This window comes from Microcaecilia unicolor, chromosome 1, assembly GCF_901765095.1.
Source record: "Microcaecilia unicolor chromosome 1, aMicUni1.1, whole genome shotgun sequence".
NCBI lineage: Eukaryota > Metazoa > Chordata > Amphibia > Gymnophiona > Siphonopidae > Microcaecilia > Microcaecilia unicolor.
In genome coordinates this window covers 45,785,747-45,799,040 of record NC_044031.1, presented here as the reverse complement: position 1 = coordinate 45,799,040, position 13,294 = coordinate 45,785,747, and positions in this window count along the sequence as shown.

The following is a 13,294-nucleotide window of genomic DNA, read 5'->3' as shown; positions in this document are numbered from 1 at the left end:
TGACATCGAAGCCTTCCAGCGGCTTCAAGAAGTGCACCCAGTGCGCCCGGGTTATCTCGCTCACTGATCGACACTCGTCGTGTCTTCAGTGTCTGGGGGCCGAGCACCGCCCTCAGAACTGCAGTCTGTGTTCCCTGCTTCAAAGGCGGACTCAGGTAGCGAGACTAGCCCAGTGGAACGTGTTGTTCTCGGGCTCTTCGTCGGCATCGGCACCGGGATCTTCGAGTGCATCGACGTCGGCAGCGTCCAGACCATCTTCCTCGGCCGCCCCTGCATCGAGTGCATCGAGGCATCGGGCCTCTGCATCGGCGCCGAGACATCGGATAGCTGCATCGACGTCGGTGGTACCAGGACCTCGTCTGCTGATGTCGTCGGACGGTGGTGCATCGAGTGGAGTGCAGGTGAGGGCTGTCCATTCCCCTGCTGGTGGCGGTGAGCCCTCGGGTGGGTCTCCTCCTACCCTGAGGGCTCCTGCGGTACAGCCCCCCCGAGATCGACCTTCTTCGGTCTCGGCCCCGAGGAAGCGACGGATGGATTCGACGTCCTCCTCGTCGGTGCCGGGGAGCTCCGGTGACATGCTTCGGAAGAAATCGAAGAAGCATCGACACCGGTCTCCTCCCCGTGTCGGCACCGAGAGCTCTGGGTCGCCGAGGGATTCGGCACCCAGCAGGCATCGGCACCGAGAGAACCGCTCACCCTCTGTTCAGGAGGTGTCGATGCGCTCCGCTCTGGACAGCCCGGAACAGCCTCCACGCCCGGAACAGGTACTGACGTCGACGCCTGCATCGACCTCCATGCCTTTCTCTGCAGCCGCTCTGAACGAGAGCCTCCGGGCCGTTCTCCCAGAGATTCTGGGGGAGCTGTTGCGCCCTACCCCTCCGGTACCGGCGGTGCTTGCGCCTCCGGTACCGTCGAGCGTGGCGCCGGCTGGCCCATCGCCCGGGGTGAGGTCCCCGACGTCGGTACCGCGTGCGGTGCCGACTGCGGCCACCTCCCAGGAGGGCTCCCCGACTACGTCGGCGGAGGGAGCTTCGCCGATGCGGGCGAGGGAGTCTACCTCTCGACGCCCCCATCGTGGACGCGGTTCCACGGAGTCGAGCCGGGCCCGGTTGCAGACGCAGGTCCGTGAACTTGTGTCTGACACCGAGGGTGAGGCCTCGTGGGAAGAAGAAGAAGATCCCAGATATTTCTCTGACGAGGAGTCTGAGGGTCTTCCTTCTGATCCCACTCCCTCTCCTGAAAGGCAGCTTTCTCCTCCCGAGAGTCTGTCTTTTGCTTCCTTTGTCCGGGAGATGTCTACGGCCATCCCCTTCCCGGTGGTTGTGGAGGACGAGCCCAGGGCTGAAATGTTTGAGCTCCTGGACTATCCTTCTCCACCTAAGGAAGCGTCCACTGTTCCCTTGCATCATGTCCTAAAAAAGACATTGCTTGCGAACTGGACGAAACCTCTAACTAATCCCCACATCCCCAAGAAGATCGAGTCCCAGTACCGGATCCATGGGGACCCAGAGCTGATGCGCACCCAGTTGCCTCACGACTCTGGAGTTGTGGATCTGGCCCTCAAGAAGGCTAAGAGTTCTAGAGAGCATGCTTCGGCACCCCCGGGCAAAGACTCTAGAACCTTAGACTCCTTTGGGAGGAAGGCCTACCATTCCTCTATGCTCGTGGCCAAAATTCAGTCTTACCAGCTCTACACGAGCATACACATGCGGAATAATGTGCGGCAGTTGGCGGGCTTGGTTGATGCTCTTCCCCCTGAGCAAGCCAAGCCTTTTCAGGAGGTGGTCAGGCAACTGAAGGCGTGCAGAAAATTCCTGGCCAGAGGAGTTTATGACACTTTTGATGTTGCGTCCAGGGCCGCTGCTCAAGGTGTGGTGATGCGCAGGCTCTCATGGCTGCGTGCCGCCGACATGGAGAATAGACTCCAGCAGCGGATTGCGGACTCGCCTTGCCGTGCGGATAACATTTTTGGCGAAAAAGTCGAACAGGTGGTAGAGTCTCTCCACCAGCGGGACACCGCATTCGACAAGTTCGCCCGCCGGCAGCCTTCAGCTTCTACCTCTACAGGTAGACGATTTTTCGGGGGAAGGAAGACTGTTCCCTATACTTCTGGCAAGCGTAGGTACAATCCTCCTTCCCGACAGCCTGCGGCCCAGGCTAAGCCCCAGCGCGCTCGCTCTCGTCAGCAGCGTGCGCCTCAGCAAGGCCCCGCGGCTCCCCAGCAAAAGCAAGGGGCGAGCTTTTGACTGGCTCCAGCAGAGCATAGCCGACATCCAAGTGTCAGTGCCGGGCGACCTGCCAGTCGGAGGGAGGTTGAAAGCTTTTCACCAAAGGTGGCCTCTCATAACCTCCGATCAGTGGGTTCTCCAAATAGTCCGGCAAGGATACACCCTCAATTTGGCCTCAAAACCTCCAAATTGTCCACCGGGAGCTCAGTCCTACAGCTTCCAGCACAAGCAGGTACTTGCAGAGGAACTCTCCGCCCTTCTCAGCGCCAATGCGGTCGAGCCCGTGCCATCCGGGCAAGAAGGGCTGGGATTCTATTCCAGGTACTTCCTTGTGGAAAAGAAAACAGGGGGGATGCGTCCCATCCTAGACCTAAGGGCCCTGAACAAATATCTCGTAAAAGAAAAGTTCAGGATGCTTTCCCTGGGCACCCTTCTCCCCATGATTCAGCAAAACGATTGGCTATGCTCTCTGGACTTGAAGGATGCCTACACACACATCCCGATACTGCCAGCTCACAGACAGTATCTGCGATTTCAGCTGGGCACACGCCACTTCCAGTACTGTGTGCTACCCTTTGGGCTCGCCTCTGCGCCCAGGGTGTTCACAAAGTGCCTAGCTGTGGTAGCAGCGGCGCTTCGCAGGCTGGGGGTGCACGTGTTCCCATATCTCGACGATTGGCTGGTGAAGAACACATCCGAGGCAGGAGCCCTGCAGTCCATGCAGATGACTATTCGCCTCCTGGAGCTACTGGGGTTTGTGATAAATTACCCAAAGTCCCACCTTCTCCCAGTGCAGAAACTCGAATTCATCGGAGCCCTGCTGGATTCTCGGACGGCTCGTGCCTATCTCCCAGAGGCGAGGGCCAACAACCTGTTGTCCCTCGTCTCAAGGGTGCGAGCGTCCCAGCAGATCACAGCTCGGCAGATGTTGAGATTGCTGGGCCACATGGCCTCCACAGTTCATGTGACTCCCATGGCCCGCCTTCACATGAGATCTGCTCAATGGACCCTAGCCTCCCAGTGGTATCAGGCCGCTGGGGGTCTAGAGGACGTGATCCACCTGTCCACGAGTTCTCGAATCCCTGTTGTGGTGGACGATTTGCTCCAATTTGACTCTGGGACGTCCCTTCCAAATTCCTCAGCCACAAAAAGTGCTGACCACGGATGCGTCTCTCCTGGGATGGGGAGCTCATGTCGATGGGCTTCACACCCAAGGAAGGTGGTCCCTCCAAGAACGCGATCTACAGATCAATCTTCTGGAGTTGCGAGCGATCTGGAACGCTCTGAAGGCTTTCAGAGATCGGCTGTCCCACCAAATTATCCAAATTCAGACAGACAATCAGGTTGCCATGTACTATGTCAACAAGCAGGGGGGCACCGGATCTCGCCCCCTGTGTCAGGAAGCCGTCAGCATGTGGCTCTGGGCTCGCCGTCAAGGCATGGTGCTCCAAGCCACATATCTGGCAGGCGTAAACAACAGTCTGGCCGACAGGTTGAGCAGGATTATGCAACCTCACGAGTGGTCGCTCAATTCCCGTGTGGTGCGACAGATCTTCCAGGCGTGGGGCACCCCCCTGGTGGATCTCTTCGCATCTCAAGTGAACCACAAGGTCCCTCAGTTCTGTTCCAGGCTTCAGGCCCACAGCAGACTGGCGTCGGATGCCTTCCTCCTGGATTGGGGGGAAGGTCTGCTGTATTCTTATCCTCCCATCCCTCTGGTGGGGAAGACTTTGTTGAAACTCAGGCAAGACCGAGGCACCATGATTCTGATTGCTCCTTTTTGGCCGCGTCAGATCTGGTTCCCTCTTCTTCTGGAGTTATCCTCCGAAGAACCGTGGAGATTGGAGTGTTTTCCGACCCTCATCACGCAGGACGAGGGGGCTCTTCTGCATCCCAACCTCCAGTCTCTGGCTCTCACGGCCTGGATGTTGAGGGCGTAGACTTTGCCTCTTTGGGTCTGCCGGAGGGTGTCTCCCGCATCTTGCTTGCTTCCAGGAAAGACTCCACTAAGAGAAGTTACTTCTTTCATTGGAGGAGGTTTGCCGTCTGGTGTGACAGCAAGGCCCTAGATCCTCGCTCTTGTCCTACACAGACCCTGCTTGAATACCTTCTGCACTTGTCCGAGTCTGGTCTTAAGACCAACTCCGTAAGGGTTCACCTTAGTGCAATCAGTGCATACCATTACCAAGTGGAAGGTAAGCCGATCTCAGGACAGCCTTTAGTTGTTCGCTTCATGAGAGGTTTGCTTTTGTCAAAGCCCCCTGTCAAGCCTCCTACAGTGTCATGGGATCTCAATGTCGTTCTCACCCAGCTGATGAAACCTCCTTTCGAGCCACTGAATTCCTGCCATCCGAAGTACTTGACCTGGAAGGTCATTTTCTTGGTGGCAGTTACTTCGGCTCGTAGAGTCAGTGAGCTTCAGGCCCTGGTAGCCCAGGCCCCTTACACCAAATTTCATCACAACAGAGTAGTCCTCCGCACTCACCCTAAGTTTCTGCCAAAGGTCGTGTCGGAGTTCCATCTGAACCAGTCAATTGTCTTGCCAACATTCTTTCCCCGTCCTCATTCCTGCCCTGCTGAACGTCAGCTGCACACATTGGACTGCAAGAGAGCATTGGCCTTCTATTTGGAGCGGACACAGCCCCACAGACAGTCCGCCCAATTGTTTGTTTCTTTTGATCCCAATAGGAGGGGAGTGGCTGTAGGGAAACGCACCATATCCAATTGGCTAGCAGATTGCATTTCCTTCACTTACGCCCAGGCGGGGCTGGGTCTTGAGGGTCATGTCACGGCTCATAATGTTAGAGCCATGGCTGCGTCGGTAGCCCACTTGAAGTCAGCCTCCATTGAAGAAATTTGCAAAGCTGCGACGTGGTCATCTGTCCACACATTCACATCTCATTACTGCCTGCAGCAGGATACCCGACGCGACAGTCAGTTCGGGCAGTCAGTTCTTCAGAACCTGTTTGGGCTTTAGGATCCAACTCCACCCCCCGAGGGCCCTGTTTGTTCTGTTCCAGGCTGCACTCTCAGTTAGTTGGTAAATTTTTTAGGTCAATTTCAGTTATGTCCTCGCCGTTGCGAGGCCCAATTGACCATGGTTGTTGTTTTGAGTGAGCCTGGGGGCTAGGGATACCCCATCAGTGAGAACAAGCAGCCTGCTTGTCCTCGGAGAAAGCGAATGTTACATACCTGTAGAAGGTATTCTCCGAGGACAGCAGGCTGATTGTTCTCACAAACCCGCCCGCCTCCCCTTTGGAGTTGTGTCTTCCCTTGAAGTGTATTGTCTTGCTACATACTGGACTGGCCGGCTCGAGCCGGTTTCGGGCGGGAAGACGGACGCGCATGCGCGGTGCGCGCGGGCGCGCGAGGGCTAGCAAAGGACTTTGCTAGTGAAGTTTCCGATTGGAGGGGCTGCCGTGGACGTCACCCATCAGTGAGAACAATCAGCCTGCTGTCCTCGGAGAATACCTTCTACAGGTATGTAGCATTCGCTATATAAATGGTATGTCAAAAGATGATAAAATGATGATAAAAACGCTAGAAAACAGATGTAAGACAATAACCAAAGATAATTACCATGCTAATATAAATGGTATGTCAAAAAATAATAAAATAATGATAAAATGATGATAAACTGAAACATGTTGAGAGGCATAACTTTGAATGCAGAAAACATACATTAAACTAAATGCATGTAAAGGAAACACTTACATAAAATATAAAATGTAAATTATAGGATGACAACACATACTGCAATTCTAGACGTCCATATCCAGGCTTTGTAAAAACGAGATTTGGATGTCCATGCAATATGAATGTCTAAATGCCAATTTTCAGATGTCCAAAACAAGAATAAAGCTTCTAAAATAAGGGCCATAATGTCAAAAGAAAATACTTATAGCATTAGTTAATATCATAAAGCAAAATAAATAAAATAAGCATATCCACATTTAATAAAAATTTAAAATACATAAAGATATTTACAATAAAACTTTTTGCAACTATCAAACTTTCACTAAATTTGAATTATATAACAAACATTTTCCCTCTAAGGCAGAAAGGAGGGTGCTTAACCATAAGACTATACCAATCCCTAACAATAAATAAAAAATACTATCTCAAAATTTGAGCAACTGTACCAGCTATAACCACACTCCAACATCACAACACTAAATCCTACTAAATTCTCTCTTAGCTCATTGCTGCTTCCAAAGAACTACCTATCAGATAACCCCCCCCCCCCCCCCCCCCTTAAATTCATCTCTGGGTGTGACCCAGCTCTGGCAGATGCAGCACTGGAGAGGCAGTTCATGCGGACTGGACAACCACAGGCCCTCTTAGTCATGCAGCTGATCCTAGTTTGACTTCAAGCTTTGCTCTCTTTCTTTCTCACCCTCTGCCTCAATTTATGAGTCAGGCCTTGATAGCAATGGGAATCAGTGGCGTAGCCAGACTTGACATTTTGGGTGGGCCCAGAGCTAATATGGGTGGTCACTATGTATATAGGTATGAGTAGAATTAATTAAAGTGCACTTGGAGGCTCTTTTACTGCAAATTGCACCTATTCCCAACGGAAACAGCTGTCCTGCATCAACATAAACCTCTTCCATAAATGTGGGTAGCAGAAGTATAATAAAGTAACCTTCTTTCTAAAGCTTTGCAGCCCCAAACCCCACAATCTAGATCAGTGGCTGGCTGGGACACACCCAACAGATATGTTCATTTAGGCGACACACTGAACACTGCAGTCTGTGACAGAACCAAATAAGAGCCCAAATATTGCAAGGAAAATATAAAACTCTCAATTCAATAATCATTCATTTACACAAATTAATACATTAAAATTTTTCACAAATGTTAACATATCAAAAACCACTTGAAGGAAAGTTCAAGAATTCTTAATGATAAACATATGCAAAATCATATTGTCAACATTAAGATTTTTTTCCACCTTCTGTAGCATACAGAATATAACTAGAATGTTTCCTCTTACAGCTTTCCATTAAAAAAAATGTATTCAAATTCTGGGAGCACCTCAGTAATAGCAACACAAAATTCCTTCACTGTCAGATACTTTGTGAAGCAACACTAAATCCTGCAAAGAAGCTTCTCAGAGCCTATATTACAAACCTTATCACCAATTCTGAACATGAATACCAATAACAGTACCTTTAAAAAGGTAGCAGTGAATATACACAACAGCAATATGTGTTCCATTGGAAAAGCTAGACAAGTCAAACTCCTAGATCCCCCATACAAACTACATGCCATACCAGCAGAATCTCTCACCTCAGTCGCATGCAACCCTCATCAATTACAGAATAAAGGACCAAAAATTTGAAATTGTCCTGTACACGGCATCAGCCCTGCCCTATCCTACCCTTCCCTACCCCCCAATCCATCTCTATTAGCCCAGAATCAACCATAACCTTCCCTATCCCCCCCCCATCCCTACCTGTAGCCTGACATCAGTCCTGCCTTACCCTTTACATGTCCCCCATAGTCATAGTAACATAGTAACATATAGTAACATAGTAGATGACGGCAGAAAAAGACCTGCATGGTCCATCCAGTCTGCCCATCTCTCTTGCCCTTCCCACCGTAAAAGCATCCCCACCGAAATACCCACCAGCATTTTGCCTGGGTAGTACAGAGCCCACCCCCATCACATAAATTTAAACATTTTTTTCTTTTCTCTCTCTCTCTCTTTTTTTAACCTGGGCTTGAGCTTCCTACAGACTGAGGTAAAGGTCTACTGCTCCTGAGCACCTGATGGGTGTGCAGTCTGTGCTGCCGGAGGCCCAAGCTTGCAGTGCCTGTTGATCAGTGCTGGCCCTGCTGGGGAAATTATTCTGGATCTTCCACTCATGATCCCAACTTTGCCACAGGCTTAAGGAATCCGGGTCCCAGATGCTTTCAGTGCTGGCAGGGCACAGTCACACACTGTGACTGTCTGATGCACTGCAGGGGCGACCTGAGCAGACAAGTGTGCACAGGCTGCATTTTGGACACAAAAGAAATCAGAACTACTTGTTTGTAGGATGTTAACACTATACTTCCTGCCATGTGGGGTGGCTGATCTGTCACCTATGTGCTCCTATAACACATAGATAATCATCCTCATTTGCTAAGCACATTGCCCCATGGGGACGTAATAGGATTAGAAGATCATAAAAGTAGATGTTATAACAAAGATTGGTTTTCCTATGGATCGTTCACTCTGTTTATCAAGGTTTTTGGCAGATTATTTTAAACTCTAGGGTCTCACTTTGTTTTCTGCTGTGCGACTGGATGAATCCGTAGTTTCCTGTACCACAGCACATTTTCTAATGAGCTTTAAAAAGTACAGTGAAGTTTTGAGTGCCGTTTAGATAACTTTGTATTTGGTAGAAAGACTAATGGGTTTAAACACGGCCGTTTTTCAAAGGCTGGAGAAGGGGAAGGGTTAGAGTTACCAGCATGCAGCACACCCACGATGATAAAGACACACAGTCACTCTACTGCATACTGCCTTACCGGAGCAGGTCCCTTGGCCCCCCCCCCCCCCCCCCACTTGATTTGTTTCCAAGCACTGTGCGTGCAGCAACATTAAAGCAGGTTAGGACGGCTGCTGCTGTACTCAAATTTGCACATGGCTGAAATGCTGCTGTGCACTGTGTGCAGCCTAACCAGCACCTGAGAAGACAGGCACTAATTGGCGGGTTAGAGACTGGGTGGGCCTGATCCGAGATTGGTCGGGCCTGGGCCCATCCAGGCCCACCTGTAGCTACGCCCCTCATGGGAATATATTAGTTGTCCTACACTTACTGGCAAAAATTTCCATTCTGATGTACACAATTCTCATCCCCCCCCCCCCCCCCCCCCCCCACTTCCTGCTAGCGTCTTACGATCTCAACTTTGCAGTATCCATTGTACTGGAATGGCCGCTGTCAAATTCTTTAAGCTGTGTTGAAAATTTATAAATGGGCAAATTGGAAAGGGAGATACAGTGTAAAACAGATTCCTTATTTCAGTTTATTTGTTAGTACAGTTTTCCCCATTATTTTATCACATCATAATTGTAGTGTTAAATCTGGTTTCCAGTTGTGCAGAGAACAGAATTAAAAAAAAATCACACAAACCTTATTTGTTCTATAATTTCTGAAAATCAAAGTAAAAAGAATGCGGAGGTTTGAACTTGATGGGATAATGGGTTCTTTCAAGGAAAAGGTCTTGAGACACATTTTTATCTTTCTTCTTCCAGGTTTCTGTGTTCTATACCTGACTTCCCCTATTGCTTCCTCTTTTCACAGGGCCATAATTAGGGGTGGATGAGAGAGAGGGGCAACCATCCAGGGTGCAAAGCCCATTGAGGATGGGAAACAAACTGAAATGCTAGTGTAGACAGGCAGCAGATGAAAAGCTAGGATGAATACAGTTCTCTTCTTAACGTTCAGGTTGTGGGGAAGAGGACAGAACAAAAAGGACAGAGCATTAGAGTGGAGGGAGTTAAAGAAAAAGGGGATGAGAGCAGAGTGAGAAACGTGGGACACAAGTATCCTTGCCTGCCTTGGAGGTTAACATGCTTAGTTACAGCTCTACCTTCTCACCAAACATACACCTAAAAATCCTAATTGTTAAATTCATCCAAACCCGCCCTCTTGATACTTTACCCCTCTCCTGTTCTGTACTCACTAGGCATCTGTGACTTTCTTTTTAGGGCTTCTGCTTTTTGTGTCTCCTTCTTCCTGAGAGGACAGTTGATAAGAGGTTCCAGCAGATTCAGTAGAATTCTCACTGCATGGCTGGATGCTCTTCTGAACCAGAGATTCTCCGATTTCTATGATCTCAGGTTCAGCACATGTGCAGCCTACATCAGACACACTGGATACAGCAATCTCATGCTCTGTGGAGTCTCTTGGTAACAATGGCTCCAATATTAGACAATGGAAGTCATCCTCTTCGGTTACATTCTGGAACTGGAAATGTATTAGGGAGCAAATGTGTAAACACCGGTGCTGGTTTTGATTGTATACATTCTCCACTGGGCTGTCAGTAACTGCATCTCTAGACTGGAGCGCTGAATCTTCCTGGGATACCAGTCCATTTTCTGTAAACTCTTGAGCCATTCTAGTGGCAGTGTTGGAGGTGCTTGCCTGAGTCCCCCATTCATCAGACTCAGGGTAGCCGTCAGTAGTAGAAGGTATTTCATTCACCTGCACAGAGTCTGTAAATGTGCCACGTGAAAAGGCCATCTTTTCAGATCTTCAGAGATCTATGGCTCTGAAAGCTTAATCCAACAAGGATTTCAGAAGAAACTGAGTTCAATGCAGATAAGCTGAGTTCAGGAACAAAACTATATGTAAAAACTGATCTGTGAAACAGAAAATTAAACAGGATTTTATCAATAGAAGCTCCCCAACCCCATTAATAAAGCAAGAACATTTCAAAAGAGTACAGAAACCCTAAAAGAATAAACCCATAAACCCTTCAAGAACAACTCTAAACCCCCCCTGAAAATGATGAGTTCCTCAGCCAACCCTCAGCACCGATCACCTATTCCCTTAAAACACAAGCACAGAATCCAAACATCAGTTCAAACCTAACCTTAAAATTCACTGAAGAATACAGTCAGAATATCAGATGAATTTAGAGAAAGGTTATTGGAGGTAACTGTTAGAAAATCTATAATGACATACCTGAAATCTTTTTAAATTTGTTTGTTGATTTTTATTTCCACAGTAACCCTGAAGTTTCTATGATCCATTCTTCTAATGGAACCTGATGACCAACAGAGTAAAGAGAGGGAAGGTTGGGTGATTATTTTTCAAAAAGGCGGCAAATAAAACCTAATAAATAAATAAACAAACAAATTAATTAATATCATACACCTCTAAGCAAATCTAAGGGAAGCACCACCAACTTCCCCTTCAAGGAGACAGTGAAACCAGATCCTTCGCTAGAAGCAAATGCACATTTCATTTTCACTCTATCCTTATCCCACCTCCACACTCAACATGATCTTTTCTCTCTCTCTCTCTCTGCCATCCACTGCCCTTCCCCACCGCTTCCAGAATCCTCTCCACCCTCTGATTCCCAGCACACCTGTACAATTTTCTTTCCCCAATTCACGATTCCTTCTCTCCCCTGATTCCTTGCCCCCCCCCCCACTTCCACACACACACACACACACACACACACACAGAGTTTATTTCCCACATCTTCTCCTCCTCTGGCTGGCTTCATTCTGCCAGTTTGAATGCTTGGTGTCAGCAGGTCCTGCAGGAATATGGGGCCCCATACATTCAAACTGCAGACTGAAGCCAGTGGGCAGAGGCAGACAGCATGACGTACTGCTCACTTCTTTCTGAAAAGGCAGAACAGCACAGTGTAGAAGGTATTGGGAAATTGAGAGAAGATTAGGAGGGAAGTAGATATTTGGGAGGGAGGAGAAAGAAAAGTCTGCATGAAGAGGGGAAATCATGAATTTTCAATAGGCAAAAGAGAAGGAAGGAGGCTGCTGTATAAGGGATCCTGAACCTGGACAGGAGCAGGCCAGAGCGATGGGCAGATACAGCTAAGGACAGGGAATATATTTACCTGTCTCCTCCAGACAGCTCTAGCTGAATGGAAGCTGATTTATGAAGTTCATCAGAAAATAACCTGTGAAGTAATCTGATTGGTCCAGCAGTGCATTCATAATACACGTGTCAATGAATGAGTATTTATTACATCACAGATGGGCTACTGGGCTGGGCTTCAATCACCTTTCAAAATGCATACTGTGGTACATTGATGACATTTTTATGATTTGGACTGAGGGGGAAGACAAATTCCTTCAATACATACCATCCTACAATCAGATTCAAAATTGACTACTCCCCAGAAAAGTCAATTTCTTGGACACCATAGTCTCAGTCAGTGATGGCAATATACAAACATCTATATACACTCCAGCTTCCACCCTTCACATACAAAAAGATCCATTATTTACAGCCAAGCCACAAGATACCACCGTATCTGCTCTGACACAGAGGACAGAGACAGACACCTTGAATTCCTGACTGCATCCTTCAAACATAAAGGCTACAACCCCAAAATAATCTCCAAGAATATTGCCTCCTCCCTCAAAATACCCAGGGAAAATCTACTACAGTACAAAGAAAAAAAAGCCACAGACAGAATCCTCCTTATAGTGACATACAACCCAGAGCTGGAAACATTGAGAAAAATCATAAAAGAGCTTCAGCCTCTACTCCAGGAAGATGAATTACTGAAAGAGATATTCCCATCCCCACCAGTGCTAGCTTTCAGACAGCCACCCAACTTAAAACACAAGCTAATTAGAAGTAAGCTCCCAACACAGACTCAAAAAGAAGAGAAGGGCACACATCCTTGCAATATATCCAGCTGCAAACTATGCCCACACATCTCACAGGACCCCACAGTCATTCACAAAGGAAAAATATTCAACATAAAGGAATCCTTTACATGCTCATCTTCCAATGTGGTATACATCATCCAGTGTAAGACATGTGACCAAGGATGCTATATTGGAGAAACCAGCCAAATGCTAAAGACAAGATTTAACTTACATAGACATCACATGAAAAATGCTAGTGCCAACCAGGATGCCACACCTGTGGGGCAACACTTTACTAAACCTGAACACTGTACTAGCGATGTCATAGTAAGAATCCTGAAGGGTAATTTTAAAACAATACAGTCAGAATGATTGAATATTTTGACACCCAACAGACAGGACTTAATAAGGATCTGAGTTTTCTAGCCCATTATAAACCATAAAGTTGTATTTCTCTGTTTATTTCTCTGTATATCACCCTCCTCTCACCTACCCACATCCATCCTGTTAGAATATCAATGAAATGCTTTGATGTCCCCATGCATACCCCCACCCTCCCACTCTGTCAGACTGTCAAAGTAATGCTGGCTTCATTCTGCCAGTTTGAATGCTTGGTGTCAGCAGGCCCTGCAGGAATATGGGGCTCCATACATTCAAACTGCAGACTGAAGCCAGTGGGCAGAGGCAGACAGCATGACGTACTGCTCACTTCTTTCTGAAA